Raw genomic sequence first — 14,178 nt, forward strand, 5'->3', positions numbered from 1 at the left:
TGAAGCAACTGACAAAGGATTAATCTCCAAAATGTACAAGCAGCTCATGCAGCTCAATATCAAAACAACAAACAACCCAGTCCAAAAATGGGCAGAAGACCTAAATAGACATTTCTCCAAAGATATACAGATTGGCAACAAACACAGGAAAGAATGCTCAACATCATTAATCATTAGAGAAATGCAAATCAAAACTACAATTAGATATCATCTCACACCGGTTCGAATGGCCATCATCAAAACATCTACAAACAATAAATGCTGGAGAGGGTGTGGAGAAAAGGGAACCCTCTTGCACTGCTGGTGGGAATGTAAATTGATACAGCCATATGGAGAACAGTATGGAGGTTTCTTAAAAAACTAAAAATAGAACTACCATACGACCAGCAATCCCACTACTGGGCATATACCCTGAGAAAACCATAATTCAAAAAGAGTCATGTACCAAAATGTTCATTGCAGCTCTATTTACAATAGCCAGGACATGGAAGCAACATAAGTGTCCATCAACAGAGGAATGGATAAAGAAGATGCGGCAGATATATACAATGAAATATTACTTAGTCATAAAAAGAAACGAAATTGAGTTATTTATAGTGAGGTGGGTGGACCTAGAGTCTGTCATACAGAGTGAAGTAGGTCAGAAAGAGAAAAACAAATACCGTATGCTAACACATATATATGGAATCTAAAAAAAAAGGTCATAAAGAACCTAGGGGCAAGATGGGCATAAAGACACAGACCTACTAGAGAATGGACTTGAGGATACAGGGAGGGGAAGGGTAAGCTGAGACAAAGTGAGAGAGTGGCATGGACTTATATATAGTACCAAATGTAAAATAGATAGCTAGTGGGAAGCAGCCGCATAGCACAGGGAGATCAGCTCGGTGCTTTGTGACCACCTAGAGGGGTGGGATAGGAAGGGTGGGAGGGAGGGAGACGCAAGAGGGAACAGACATGGGGACATATGTATATGTAAAACTGATTCACTTTGTTATAAAGCAGAAACCAACACAACCTTGCAAAGCAATTATACTCCAATAAAGAAGTTAAAAAAAAAAAAAGAAAAACTGGGAAGTTTCCTTTTAAGTAAAGAGTTGGAGGAAGAGAGGACTTAGCCATCTAAATACAGCTCTGCCTGGTGTGTCTGAAGCACAGCAATGGGGCCAGTAAGCCTGGACCTTGGTGATTAGAAGATGAGATCAGAGAAGACAAAGAATCGGATCAGGCAGGGCCTTGTAGGCCACTGTGAGACCTTGGCCTTTATTGGAGTGAAATATGAAGCCACTGCAGAGTGTTGAGCAAGGGACTGATTATATCTGAATGGAATCACCTTGAGTGGGTGTGGGAGATTGCTGGTGGCAGGGGGCTGGGATAGGACTAAAATGGAGAAGTGAGGCTGTTTGGGAGCTGGGAGGCTGCTGTTAATAGTGTAGGTAAATGATGGCAGTGGCCTAGGCCAAGAGGAAGGAATAAGTGATGAGAGGTGGCTGAATTCTGGTTATATTTTGAACGCAGCTAAAAGGATTTGCAGATGGATTTGGAGATGAGGTGTGTGAGGAAAAAAAGGAGTCAAGGATTTTGGCTTTTGTAACAGGGAGAATGGTTCTGCCAGTTACAAAGGAGCTGGAGGGTGGAGCAAGTTTGGCAGAGATGTGTGAAGATCAGTAGTTTTGTTCATGTTTGACATACTTTTTAGACATCTAAATGGAGATGTTTACTTTGCAGTTGGATATTTGAGTCCTGGAGTTTAAATTAGGACGTTGTCTGCATATCAATGGTATGAAAGCCATGAGACTGGATGAACCACCAAGGAAAGGAGTGTAGGGAATGAAGAGAGGAGAACCGCGTGCTAGGGCTCACTGAAGCCAACAGGCTGGGGAGAGCAGGGTGACCAAGAAGGAGCAGTTGGGTATACCGTCTGGCACCTCCGTCTACTCCCATGAAACTTGCTCTCCCATTCCATATCCTATCTCGGTGCCGAACATTTCCCACATTTCCAAGACATCATGCTTGACTCCCACCTACAGGTCTTTTAAATATGTCCACCTGCATCCATCCCCAGGGCAGTATCACTTCTTACCTGGATTATTACAACAGCTTCCTACCTGGTCTTCCCTCTCCATTCTTGTCCCTGATCATCCATTCCCCAACGTAACAGAGGTATCTTTTTAAAAAGACAATCTGATTATGTTATTTTTATGTCTAAAAACAGTTCAACTCCTTAGCACAGCTTAAAAGCCATGCATGATTTGGCTTCTGCCTAATTCTCCAGCCTTGCCACTTGCCATCTCCTCCCTAGAAATCTAGGCTCCAGCCACCCTGTCCTTCTTTGAGTTGTTGAAGCAAGCCATGTGTTCTTCCACTCTGGGTTTCAACACATAGATCCCTCTTCATGGAACACCTCTGCCCTCACCTTCACCTGGTTAACTCTTACTCTCTCTTCAAGTCTCATCTTAGGGAACATTTCTTCTAGGAAGCCTTCTCCAATGCTTCTCTTGCCCTCTAGGAAGGGTTTAGGAACTCCCCCATGTGCTCATACATCAAACCTGCCTCCGCCTTATCTAGACTTTATAATGTTGTGTTGTAATTTACTTATTCATACTTCCCACTAGACTATAAGCTCCATCTTTAGCCCCTGGCATACTGCCATTACATGGCACTTGGTAAGAATTTGTTGAAGAATAGATAATGGAATGAATTAATACATGAAAGAATGATCCTGAATAAAAACTCTGGCAGTATGGATATAACAGAAAGAAAGGACTAGATTAGAAATTTATGTGACAATGATGCAATATCAATACTGACCATTGAGGAGACTGAGAAATCAAAGATGGCTAAAAAATGTCTACCTTGGGTGTAATAAACAAAAGTAAGGAAAGTAGGCAGAGAAGAGTTTTGGGCAACAATAATAGTTCAGTTAATAACTGAGTGTCTGTTGGTCATTCAAGTGGCAGTGTCTTTAAGGTGACTAACAACATGGGCACAGTGGTTTAGAGAGAAGAGGGAGTTAGAGATAGCAATTGGTGAACCATTGGTCCATTAGTGTATTTGAAGTCATGGAGGTAAATGAGATCACCCATGGGCATGTTCAGTAAGAGAAAGGAGGGATTCAGATGGAACCCTAAAGACCAGAATCTAAACTTTATATCTAAAGGCTGAAGGAAAGGTTTGAGTGGTATTTCAGAAGCTTGAGAAATTTCAAGAAAGGAAAAGCAAGATGTATAGTGTCAAATCTCATAGAGGGGTCAAGTAGGATAACAGAAGTGTCTGTCAGATTTGGCAATGAGGTTTCCAGTGATTAGAGTGAGGATATTTTCTTGGGAGTGGGGAAGAGACTGCTTGAGTTGAATAAGTTAAAGAATGAATGATAGTAGAAAAAATGAGATAGTGATCTTCAAGAATTCTTTATTTAAAGGATAAGGCAGAAATAGGAGTGAATACTTAAGGTAACTGTATATTAAGGATCTTCTCAGGATGTGTGTTTCTTTCTAGAAGCAGCAAGTTGAGTAAGGGCTGAATGAAAAAAGGCGATGGAGATTTTAAAGATGAGAGGGATTGATAGGGAAGGTGGGATAGATGGAGCAAGGTGTTGGAAGATGTGGGGAAGAATGGGATCAAAACCATAGGCTGAAAAGACCATTTCATCATTTGACAGAGAAGCAAGGAAGTAATAACGGGTGACATAGAAACTATTCAGGCTTCTGTTTGCTCTCTAAACTATGAGGGAAGATACTACACTGAGAAGAAGGGGAGCCAATGAGATTCAAGAGCTTGAGGGAATAGTGGAAGTTTGTAATCATTGTGGTGGGAAAGGGTAAAAATGAGACTAAAGACAAGTAAACAGATTTGCTGGTAAGAGAAGCAGGTGCTATGAATTGGCCAAAATGGGCAATGGCCAAAACAAGAATAAAGTTCTCTTGAGATAATACTTATCCTAATGCACAATGCTCATTTTCATTGAGTATCTAAACAGTCAGCATGGCAGATTTGGGGATTAAATGGTCCCATAATCATAACCTCTGTAGTGAATTCTTTGTAATGTTTATTAATTCATCAGATCTATGAACGTTTATTAAGAGGAAATGCCAGCATTTGATTATTTTTATTTCAAAACCATTATTATTGAAATCTGTAAGGAATAACTTCAGGGAAAAGAAAAACATATTGAAACAGATACTCTGTTCTCTTTTCAATAAGACCAACAGTCTAAAGATGTTAAAGAAATGAATCAGATATAATAATTATCTAAGTCTGAAAATTAAAACCCATTTAGGAATTGTGAGGGAGACTTGATCCTAAATACAAGTCTTGTTATTCATTTAGAATCTTTAATAACATTTGGAAAGCAATTAATCAAGTTATGACATAGATTCAAGAGCTGTCGCCTTTCATCATCATTAATGAAACTGGGGATTTATCTGCACTTTTCTGGTGATTTAAAGAACAACTTTTTGGTAAGCTATTTGAAGACTATAAGAATGTTTAAAGTCATTGGACCTTGACGTACAAATTTCAATGAACAATCCAAATGTGTGTTAGTGAGACTGAAATAAAATTTAGAAGTATCTTAATTTTGACATGACAGAAAGTGAATTTTAAGAAGTCCAAAATGCATATTCATTTCTGTTAGGAGAAAGCTTTCTTCTGTCAACAACCTTTGCTTTGATTGCTTCTTTATATAATTCAATAGAACTTAAAATATTTTACTGTACACTTATACTCTCAGTTAAAAAAAAAAAACAGCTAGGGTAATATTTTAGGTCCAAATTTCCACACAGGCCCTGAATGATTCTATTTGTCTGCTGTCTTTATCTTAACTAGAGAGTGGTCAGGCCACGAGCTCAGTTTGGACAGTGTGCCCTTCAGCAGGAGCTGGAGGGATTCTGCCTGAATGTGAGGCCAGAATCAGATGACAGCTGCTCACCTAAGACTCTCAGAGTAGCAAAAAGACAGGAAGTGAAGGCAGGACTTGATATAAGCTTTCCTTAATTCTTTAGGCTACTGTATAAGTTTAGAACATGAGAAGTACAATTCTTACGCACACTAAAGCATGAACTCTGTACAATCAAGACCCAAAGAAATGGTCTCAAGATAATATCCCCAAGAAAAGCTAATATACATACACTGCAGATGATATCCCAATGGAAAATAATTATTGATATAGTTTTAAGGGCCATAACTTTTGATCCCAACAGTAACAAATGGATTATAATGCCCTGATACGCTAGAAAATTTTAGTCATGAAAATGGTATAAAACATTTGTAAGCTGGGTTTTTCTTTTTTTGCGGTACGCGGGCCTCTCACTGCTGTGGCCTCTCCCGTTGCGGAGCCCAGGCTCCGGATGCGCAGGCCCAGCGGCCACGGCCCACGGGCCCAGCCGCTCCGCGGCATGTGGGATCCTCCCGGACAGGGGCATGAACCCACGTCCCCTGCATCGGCAGGCAGACTCTCAACCACTGCGCCACCAGGGAAGCCCTGGGTTTTTCTTTTAATACTGTGATTCCTTCTGAGAACACAGAATTTCATTTACAGTGTTTGAGTAGCTAAAAGAGTGCATAGGACATGCCTCTGACACTCAGAATAGAAGTCCCTCTTTTTCTGCTACATATTCCTGCTCTTCTTACTGGTAGCTAAGGGTAGGATAGACTAAGAGGGCTGATTTAGAAATGGGTAGATGATAGCCTAGTTTCTCCCAGAATCAAACCACCTGTGACAGAGTTGGAGGAGGCTTCGACTTTGCTTATCATGTGCCTACCATTTTCCTGTGAGCTTTCCCTTGATTCCCCACTCAGTTTTGACCAGCCTTTTTCCTATTTGGAAGGTGGCAGCCTGATTCCTAATGGGACACTCTCTTCATGACTTGCAATGCACCCAAATCCATGACCCTTAAGCGTATCCACCCACCTCTCCATTCCTTTAACCTTGCTGACCCATTACCCTGGCAAAACCTGCAGGTCTTCTCCTTCATTATCTACTTCCTATATTTGTAGTATGAGAGTTATCAGAAAAATGTCTTAAATTGAATTACATTTTTCCAAATGTACAAATACATTGGAATACTCTGTACATTTTCCAAATGTACAGAGGCATTTGACTGCTCATTTATCAAGCTGTGAGACCTTTTAATTAGAGTTTAAAAAATTCTCTAAATGTAAATGTGTACAAACACATGGATATATAATTATTACTGATGGTTTGGTCAACCACTGAAATTGAAATTAAGCATGTGAAAACTACATAAATAAGTTACTCCTTATACAGTGCTATCTACAATTAAATTTCAAAACAAGTTTTAATGATAATATATGTATTCAGCAGCAAACTTTCAGATTCACGTAACCTCCATTTCAAGACCATAATAGCACAATTTTCCTTTTTGTTCCCACCAACATATAAAAAATTGAAAAATTCTGGCACCTCAGTGTCATAAAGAAACAACACACTTTTGATCAGGAAAGGTTTTCTGGGGACACAATGTGATGAGTTGTTAGAAATTCACAACATGATATCAAGGAAAATGTCAATGACCATGCCTTCTATGCCTTCTAAATACTACTTTCTTTCTTTTAGAGAGGAGTTGCTGTCTCCATAGCCTTCAGTACTCTAATCATGTGGATTTCAATTGCACTTAAAGCTACATATTTATTTCAAGTCTATATGGGAAGTCTAGTTACCACAAAATACACACTCACAAACAGGAAATCTAACTACAGTAAGAAGGTGTTTTTTTTCCCCCACACAATAGAGTTCAAAGATGTGTCATCTATGTAATTTGGAGCAAAACCCAACACCACTATTATTGTTGAGTACCCCTCTCTCCCCTCCTATATTACGGCAACTTATGATTATATCATTATGTTTTCCAAGCCTGTTTGAACTTGCTGCTCTTGCTTATAGATACAAATGACCTGCCCTTTTCTGTGCAAAGCTTTCAATCAGTAAGCATGTCAAGGTGGGAGGAAGGATGGCAGGAACAGTAAAAGGGAAAAAAAAATCAATTTTCAGAAAGCATATGGTAACAACTGAATATTTAATCAAATTAGCCTAGAAATTCCTTCCTATTTTCAGCACTCTTTGCAAGGCTGTTGTGTCATGGTACAGAATGAATTTCAATAAATGTCATATATTTAGTTAGATGGCTTATTTTTAAAATTTGTTGAACCAGGTCACTGACTCAGAATAGATCTCATTCCAAGACATGACAGATGGACACTGATACTGAATAAAAAGATTGACATTAGCTGGAAGGTTCTGGGCAGAAGAAGAAGTCATTCATTTAACATTTAACGAAATATTTACTGAGTACCTACTGTGTGCCAGGATAAAATGATAAACATTTGGACTTTATATTATAATAGAAAGAGGAGTTGTTCCAAAATAATTTCCTTGGGGTTAATAAGGATTACAGTGGAATACCAATAGTGAGCAAGGTCCTTAAAAGTACTTACATTTTTCACATTGCATCAGAAAAATGCATTAGTACTCATTCAAACATCCATTTTGTTATGGTTGCAGGATTTTAGACCTAACTCAGATTTTTGAAGATGCTGTTTACTAACCCTTAACAAAAACTAACTTCCTATTTTTCTGGAACAAAAGGGGCCTTACATGGTTTCAAAGATTTCTTAGACATCAAAGAGCTTACAGAGACATACAGTTTATGGGTAATGATTTAGCATTTAGTGAATCAAAAACACATGGATTAAATTTCCTTTAAAAGACCCCTAGGTTTAAATTTTAAGAGGTAAAATGTTGGTCTAAACACACATTAGTCCTCAAAAAGCCAAAATTTATTTTTAAAGATAGTTTGAGCTGTCTTATGGACCTAAAACTTGGCTGGGTTTTACTTTCCCACATGATTAGGCCTCAAAGGAGACAACCTGCCTTCTGCTCAACAAATTTACTCCACCTCTCTCATTTGTGAAGACTACATTACTTCAAAGGTCTCTAGCTCTGAATGCTCTTCTTGATATTTTCAATAAAATATTAAAAACCAGAAACAACCCATGGTCTTATTGAACAACTGGAGTACATTTTAATTCCTCCAAGTCAATTATGTTTTTTTTTACATACAACTTTAAAATTGGACCTGAGATTCTAGGTGCTAGGTTCAGATTTCCAGCTATCAGAGAACAAGAGATAATTTGAAAACAGGAAAAGGCCACTGATCTTAATATGTGCACTGTTTCATGACATATTATTATATTTGCATTTAAAATAGTAGGAAGAAATACAGTACATGATCTTCCGTTCTAACACAATGGCTTTCCGGAAGGCCGCTAGCTTGGGTATTTCACCGAGTTTTTAGGATTAAAGGAAACAAGTTAGTGCACAACCTGTGAGCTTTTATTCCTTTGGAAAAATAGACTGCAACACTGATCTAATGGCTTTTAAAGGGTACTCAAAACCAACACAGTGCACGTTTTGAATTTCAGTGGTGGAGGAATAACAACTGGTGAAGTCCAGGCAGGTCTTAAAAATCAAAACAAAACAGAGAAAGCACCAGCATTCTAAACGGAGAGTTTATTCTGAATGAGAACCTGGAAATGAAATAGGAAATCTACATATAAAGTTATGATGAATTTAGATTTCAGGAAATTATTGCTGCAGTTTAAGAATGAAATGACTACATTACTCTTATAGTTTAGAAATATACATAGTTTGATAGAAAGTATGTGGGTTGATGGGTTTAGGAAAATAAGTATGTGCCGATAGATGATGAATTTTCCAGTGAGGAAAAAAGGCTGAGAACTCTACAAGATAAAATACTTTTCAGAAGCAGTCCTGGGGCTTTTGGGCTGTGCGTGCTGCTGAATTAAACAGCACCTGCGGGTGAAACAGGGGACCACTTGGCAGGTATAGTTGTGGCCAAGACTGTAAATCTGGCCTGCAAATATTTTGTCTCTCTAGCTCAAACAATTTTAAAGATGCTGAGTCAACATGTTAAAATTGAGAGATTTCTAGCTTCTGAAAAGCTGAAAGACACCACCACATGGGCCCGTGCCACTCACTGAGCCTCACGGCAACTCTGATGATGCCAAGCAGTGGCTGCTCCCCCTTAGGTAGGACTTTTTCTGAGCAGGTTTTTGGTCCCAGTTTTTGGTTAGTTTTACTCATTTAGGTTACCTGTTTGCAAATCTTCATACAGGATATAGACAAGGCATAGGGGGAAGAAAGAAAAGAAGAAGAAAATCCAACACAGTGGTTTAACACTGGAAAGGGAAAAGGAAGGAGAGAGAGAGAAGGCAAGAAAGAAGTACACAGCAGACAGAAGCTGTAAACCATCAGCAATTGTCTCCTTTGCCGTCTCCAGATTTATACTATGAAAGCGATCTGTGACAAAGCCATGGGTATTAGTCTCAACAAATTCCACTGGGTCAGGGTCATTGTGTAGAAAATAAGAAGGAAAATTGTCTGAATGGAGCAATTTCCCTGATCAAGGATGGGGTGTGGGGATGGGACCAGGTAAATGCAAGAAAATTCCATGGTTCTTTTCTTTCATTGCCCTCAAACCAAGGGATGTGGGCCTCGCCTTCATCTTCACCTTAGAGACTGTAATGAAGTATGGCAGGCACTGTCCAGGTACTTCCCATAAAAGACCAGGGACTCCACGTACAGTTGTGCAGGCTGTGCATTGCACAATCCCAGAGATAAAATATGAGAATGACACTCCCAGGGAATGCGAAGGAGAAGCTCTGCCTTATTCTTTCATCTCCTTCAGGTTCTAGCTCAAAGGCCACCTTTGAATTAAGGCCTTCTCTGACCCCACTACTGAATTTTTCAGTCACCAGCCCATTATTCCCTCTTAGCCTTGACAGTCCGTACTCCTCTTTCCACTTTATGCTTCCGTATAGCTCTCATTACTTCACATACATCTTATTTATGTGTTTTTATTTACTGTTTGCCTTCCTCATTATAGAACAGAGCATCATAAGGCCAGAGGCTTTTGTCTGTTTTATTCTCTGCTGCATTGCCAGAGTCTAGAATCATGCCTAGTAGGTGCATAACAAATTATCCTGAATGCCTAAATCCTTAGTCACATTCTTAGAGTACAGGAACCTGGCTTTCACTAGAACCTGTGATTCTCTGACCATTTTTCATAATTGCTTGGGACAGATTTCCTAATAATCCTTTGTTATATTAGAATAAATACATTTCAAATCCTATGGACCATTATATAATCTATATGGCTCATAAACTTTTATGTAATTTCTATTTGCCCTATAGCTACATAATTTATCATAGAAATTTAAAACAACAGGAGTAACCTGTATACTTGCACAAATTTATACAATCACAGGAGAAACATGTATACTTGGGTATGCAATTAGCCAGTTCACTTTTTTTTTTTAATTTCACTGTGCTCACACCTCCTGTTACAAATGCCACACGAGTGATTTTTCTCTCAATTATATTTTACAGCTTATAAAAACACATTCTTCATTTTGTCCCTTGAAAAGCAAAGTAGTCAGATTTTACTGGATGTTTTTATTGAAACAAATCCCAAGGGGAATATACTAAACTGTTAAACACAGCTGAAGAGATATCTGAGAATGCGCTTTCTGATAGAAGGGTAGATTACAAAATTACTCACAGCTCTTAATCTGATAATAGGAGAATGCCCCACACATATGAATGGAGCTTTTTCTTGGTATGCTTTACTACAAAAAGAGAAAGGGAGAAAAAGAGAACTGGAGAAACAGAAGGTGAGAAAAACTCCGGAGACTAGAAATGTTACAGTCATCATTTATCACTAACCTAAGGATCCCAATGTACGCCTCAGTGCAAAATGCTTCAAAGAGTTAAACTTCCTTGATGGCTGGGCAGAGGCTGTGGTGCTGTTGAGACAGCATGGGGGCTAGGCTCATGCACAGGTTCCCTGTCTATAACATGGGGAGGTTAAGATAGTGAAACCAGCCTTGCCTATTCTGTAAGGTTGTTGCAGTATCAGAAAGATGATATACTCAGAAGCAGCTTCAAAATTTTAAGAGTTAAGTTCCCATCTTTTGATTTAAAAAAAATTTCTATTATTTAATAGCAAGTGGGATGGTGTCCAAGGCTGTCACTCTTTTGTAACAATTACGGACCTTGATTCCATTTTGCACGAGATTTATTTATCTGAATATCTAATTCTTCAAAGGCAGATATTTCGCTTCTTCCTTTCTAAAAATGTTCCTCTACTACCAGACACATATGATGTTTAACCTACAGTTCTTAGCTATTTTTGCTGAAGCAAATGTGGGCCTGGCAGCAACTCTGTTAAGAACAGGGAATCAAAGTGATCCTGAATTGACATTAGTTAGTATATCTATCATTTATTACTAAGAGGTGACTATTTGTTTTGCACTGAGCAAAGCCCATGAAGAAACTCTGCCCTGAGGGCTCAGAGTCAAAGACACCAGTTTCAACATACACCAGTGAGGTAAACTCCCTGGCACTTGAGTTGCTGCATATTTTCTCCCCTTAAGGTAGCACAATTAGGAAATTCAGTATCCCATGAACAAACATAGCAGCTCAAGAAAAATATTGGGGATGATGGGAAAGGAAAGCGTAGATGATTCTGGTGAGACTAATGACAGTGAAGAAAACATGAAATTAGAGGGAAGAAATGGGGGCACAGAAAGCTTGGAAGCAGCTCTGACCAAACCAAGGGGAAGAGATGAGGGGGAAGGGGGCAGAGAGATGGGAGGTGCTCTGAATTTGTAGGGAACTGTTACTCAACATGGGTGTGTCACTATAGGCACTAGTGCAGCCACTTAGAGAAAGGTGGGTGTCCTGAGAGAATGTTAGCCCTTTTGAATTATTCACTTTGTTTTGAGATGACCACATTTGAGAAAAAGTTTATTTGAGGCTATCATATAGACGTGCAAAAGGAAAATCAGACTAATGCTATTTTGGACTATTTATTTTCTTTTTTAACCAACAGCTAAGGAAATTGATTTTTGAAATGTATTTCTTAGTCTAATTCTCCTTGGAACAAATTTTAAAGAATTTCAAGATTATAGTGGGTCATAGTCTTAAAAGGGATTTATAAGATAAGGGTTTTTCTGCTGCTTAGAAAAGTGTCATTTTTCTTTTATCATAGGTTTAAAAGTCATGAAAATATTAGTTACGAACTTTCATACTAACTGGCTATGGTTAATCTTATACATCTTTATCATTCAGATAAACCTCAACCACTAATTCTGAAGTCATGGAAAGTACATCTAATGTAAACCTCTACTGTGATGTATTAAGAGTAAAGCAATCTTTTAAAAACCAGTAGTCAGCAGATCATCTTCTAAATGCCATAAATTCCATTATGTTAAAATCAAAATATATTTAGGTTAATAACTATAGGTTTATGCACTGTTAAGTTTGAAACCTGAACAGAATTTTTAAAACACCAGTAAATTTTATAGGCAATCAGCCACATTTTTGGTACTACAAAAATTTCTTATGAGTGATGTAAATTTTACTTGTATTATTCAGCAACTCAAAAAGAATGAACACTGAATACACCACAGACTTGCAGTCTACAATTGGAACCAAAGCACCTCACTTTCTGTTCCATTATGGAAGTTTACATGTTAAAACAAAGCCCAATAAGCTTGGAGCTAGAAAGAAAAACTATGTACCTGTAAATAATCCAAGCACCACTTACAGTTTACATAAAAGCACAATTTATGTCCTAGAGGCACAGAGAAACGTGATGTACATCATTTTCAGATCATCTTCATGCAGAAAAAATTCATTAGTCAGCTATAATAGTTTAGCTGTAAAGGAAAATGTTTTTCTGAATCCATTTGCATGGCAATGTGCATGTGTCTGCCTGATGGAAATGACAAAATAAACCTCCACCCAACTCTACAAAATGTGAACAGTGTTCTTAAAATTCAGGAGAGGGTCCAGATAGTCTATATTCTCTCCAACGTCAGTTTTTACAATCCTCTCATATTCACCGACCGTCTTAACTTGGCAATTAAAGTATCCTGATTATTTTGCCTAAGAGAGTTGACAATATTTCATTCTGCCCCAGGACTCCTTTACACATAAAACTGTGATAAGGTAAAACACACTGGGCAGAACTATTCACGCATGAGCCACAGGAACTCTCTCCAACTGCCAAATTAGTAAATGGCTCTTTTAAAACATAAAAGGTATGAAATGGGAAACAGTACTTTGGAGTAAATTCTGCATTTTAGATAGTCTGTGAAAATTCTTTCGTTCGTGCTTTAATTATTGGGTAACAGTCGTAGCCAGATTGCCCGACCTCTGGTTCTAATCTATTTCACCTAATAAGACAGATGTCCTCCACAGAGCCCCAGCAGAGAGATAAGGTAAGATTGAAAACGATAGGTCACAACAAGCCCTGTGTATTTGCCAGAAATTAAGAATTCAGACCCTCACAGAAACACCTGCCCCTTGGAAGGGGCCCCACGTAATACAGATATAAAGCAAGGATGGGAACAAGGAAACTGCTGGCTCGAAGCTTGCTGGCCACATCACCCTCCGTCAGGGTGACCGGATCACTTTTGAGTCAGATCACAGCCTTGAAACTTGCTGGGCCATAACAGTCATACACCATCGCCCACCCCTGCGCCCCTCTCCTGAGTCACACAGGTGGCTGTCAGAAGCAACCCCCTAAAACGAAAAGCCCCATTCTAGTTTCGACCTCGCCCCTGGGGCCACAGCTCTTTAGTTTCTGAAGCCCCTAAACTCTTGCCCACCTCCCGGGTCTTGCCCTCTGGAACAGCAGTAAGGTCTCTTAGGGGAACAAAGAGCAGAAGGGCAGGGGCGAAAGACGGGGTGCAGGATACGAAAGGGGCTGTAGTTTTTACCTTGCGGCGCCCAGGAGCCGGCGGAGGAGACGTCAACCGGGCAGGGATCAACCGCGTAAGGACCACCCGCGCGCTCCGCGCCTCCCTGCCTCTTCTCAGCAAGTCAGCTGTCGCCCCGCATCTGGCTCGCGCCCTCCGCTGGGCTTCGCATCTGGTCACAAAGCGCTGTGGGCGCCGGGGGCGGCGAGAGCCTCCGGGTCACCTGTGGCCGGGCCCAGCCGAACGCCCCGTCCTCCCGCCGTCCGTGCTCCCTCCGCCCCTTCCCACCCGCGTTCCCTCCGCCCCTTCCCACCCGCGCGCTGCCCGGGCCGTGACTCAGCCGGGCATCGGCGCGCGCGGCCCGCGGCGGCC

At 39.9% G+C, this 14,178-nt stretch overlaps 1 protein-coding gene across 1 annotated transcript in view; it reads right to left on the bottom strand.

The window, feature by feature from the left end:
• The window catches only part of MET (MET proto-oncogene, receptor tyrosine kinase), a 128,105-nt gene extending 114,160 nt beyond the window's left edge, over nucleotides 1-13,945 (bottom strand). The window contains exon 1 of the mRNA XM_060156814.1: nucleotides 13,828-13,945. The gene's annotated coding sequence lies outside the window, so the exon portion shown is untranslated. The remainder of the gene's footprint in view (nucleotides 1-13,827) is intronic.
• Between the last annotated feature and the right edge of the window lie 233 nt (nucleotides 13,946-14,178).

The sequence above is a fragment of the Lagenorhynchus albirostris genome, chromosome 8, assembly GCF_949774975.1.
Source record: "Lagenorhynchus albirostris chromosome 8, mLagAlb1.1, whole genome shotgun sequence".
NCBI lineage: Eukaryota > Metazoa > Chordata > Mammalia > Artiodactyla > Delphinidae > Lagenorhynchus > Lagenorhynchus albirostris.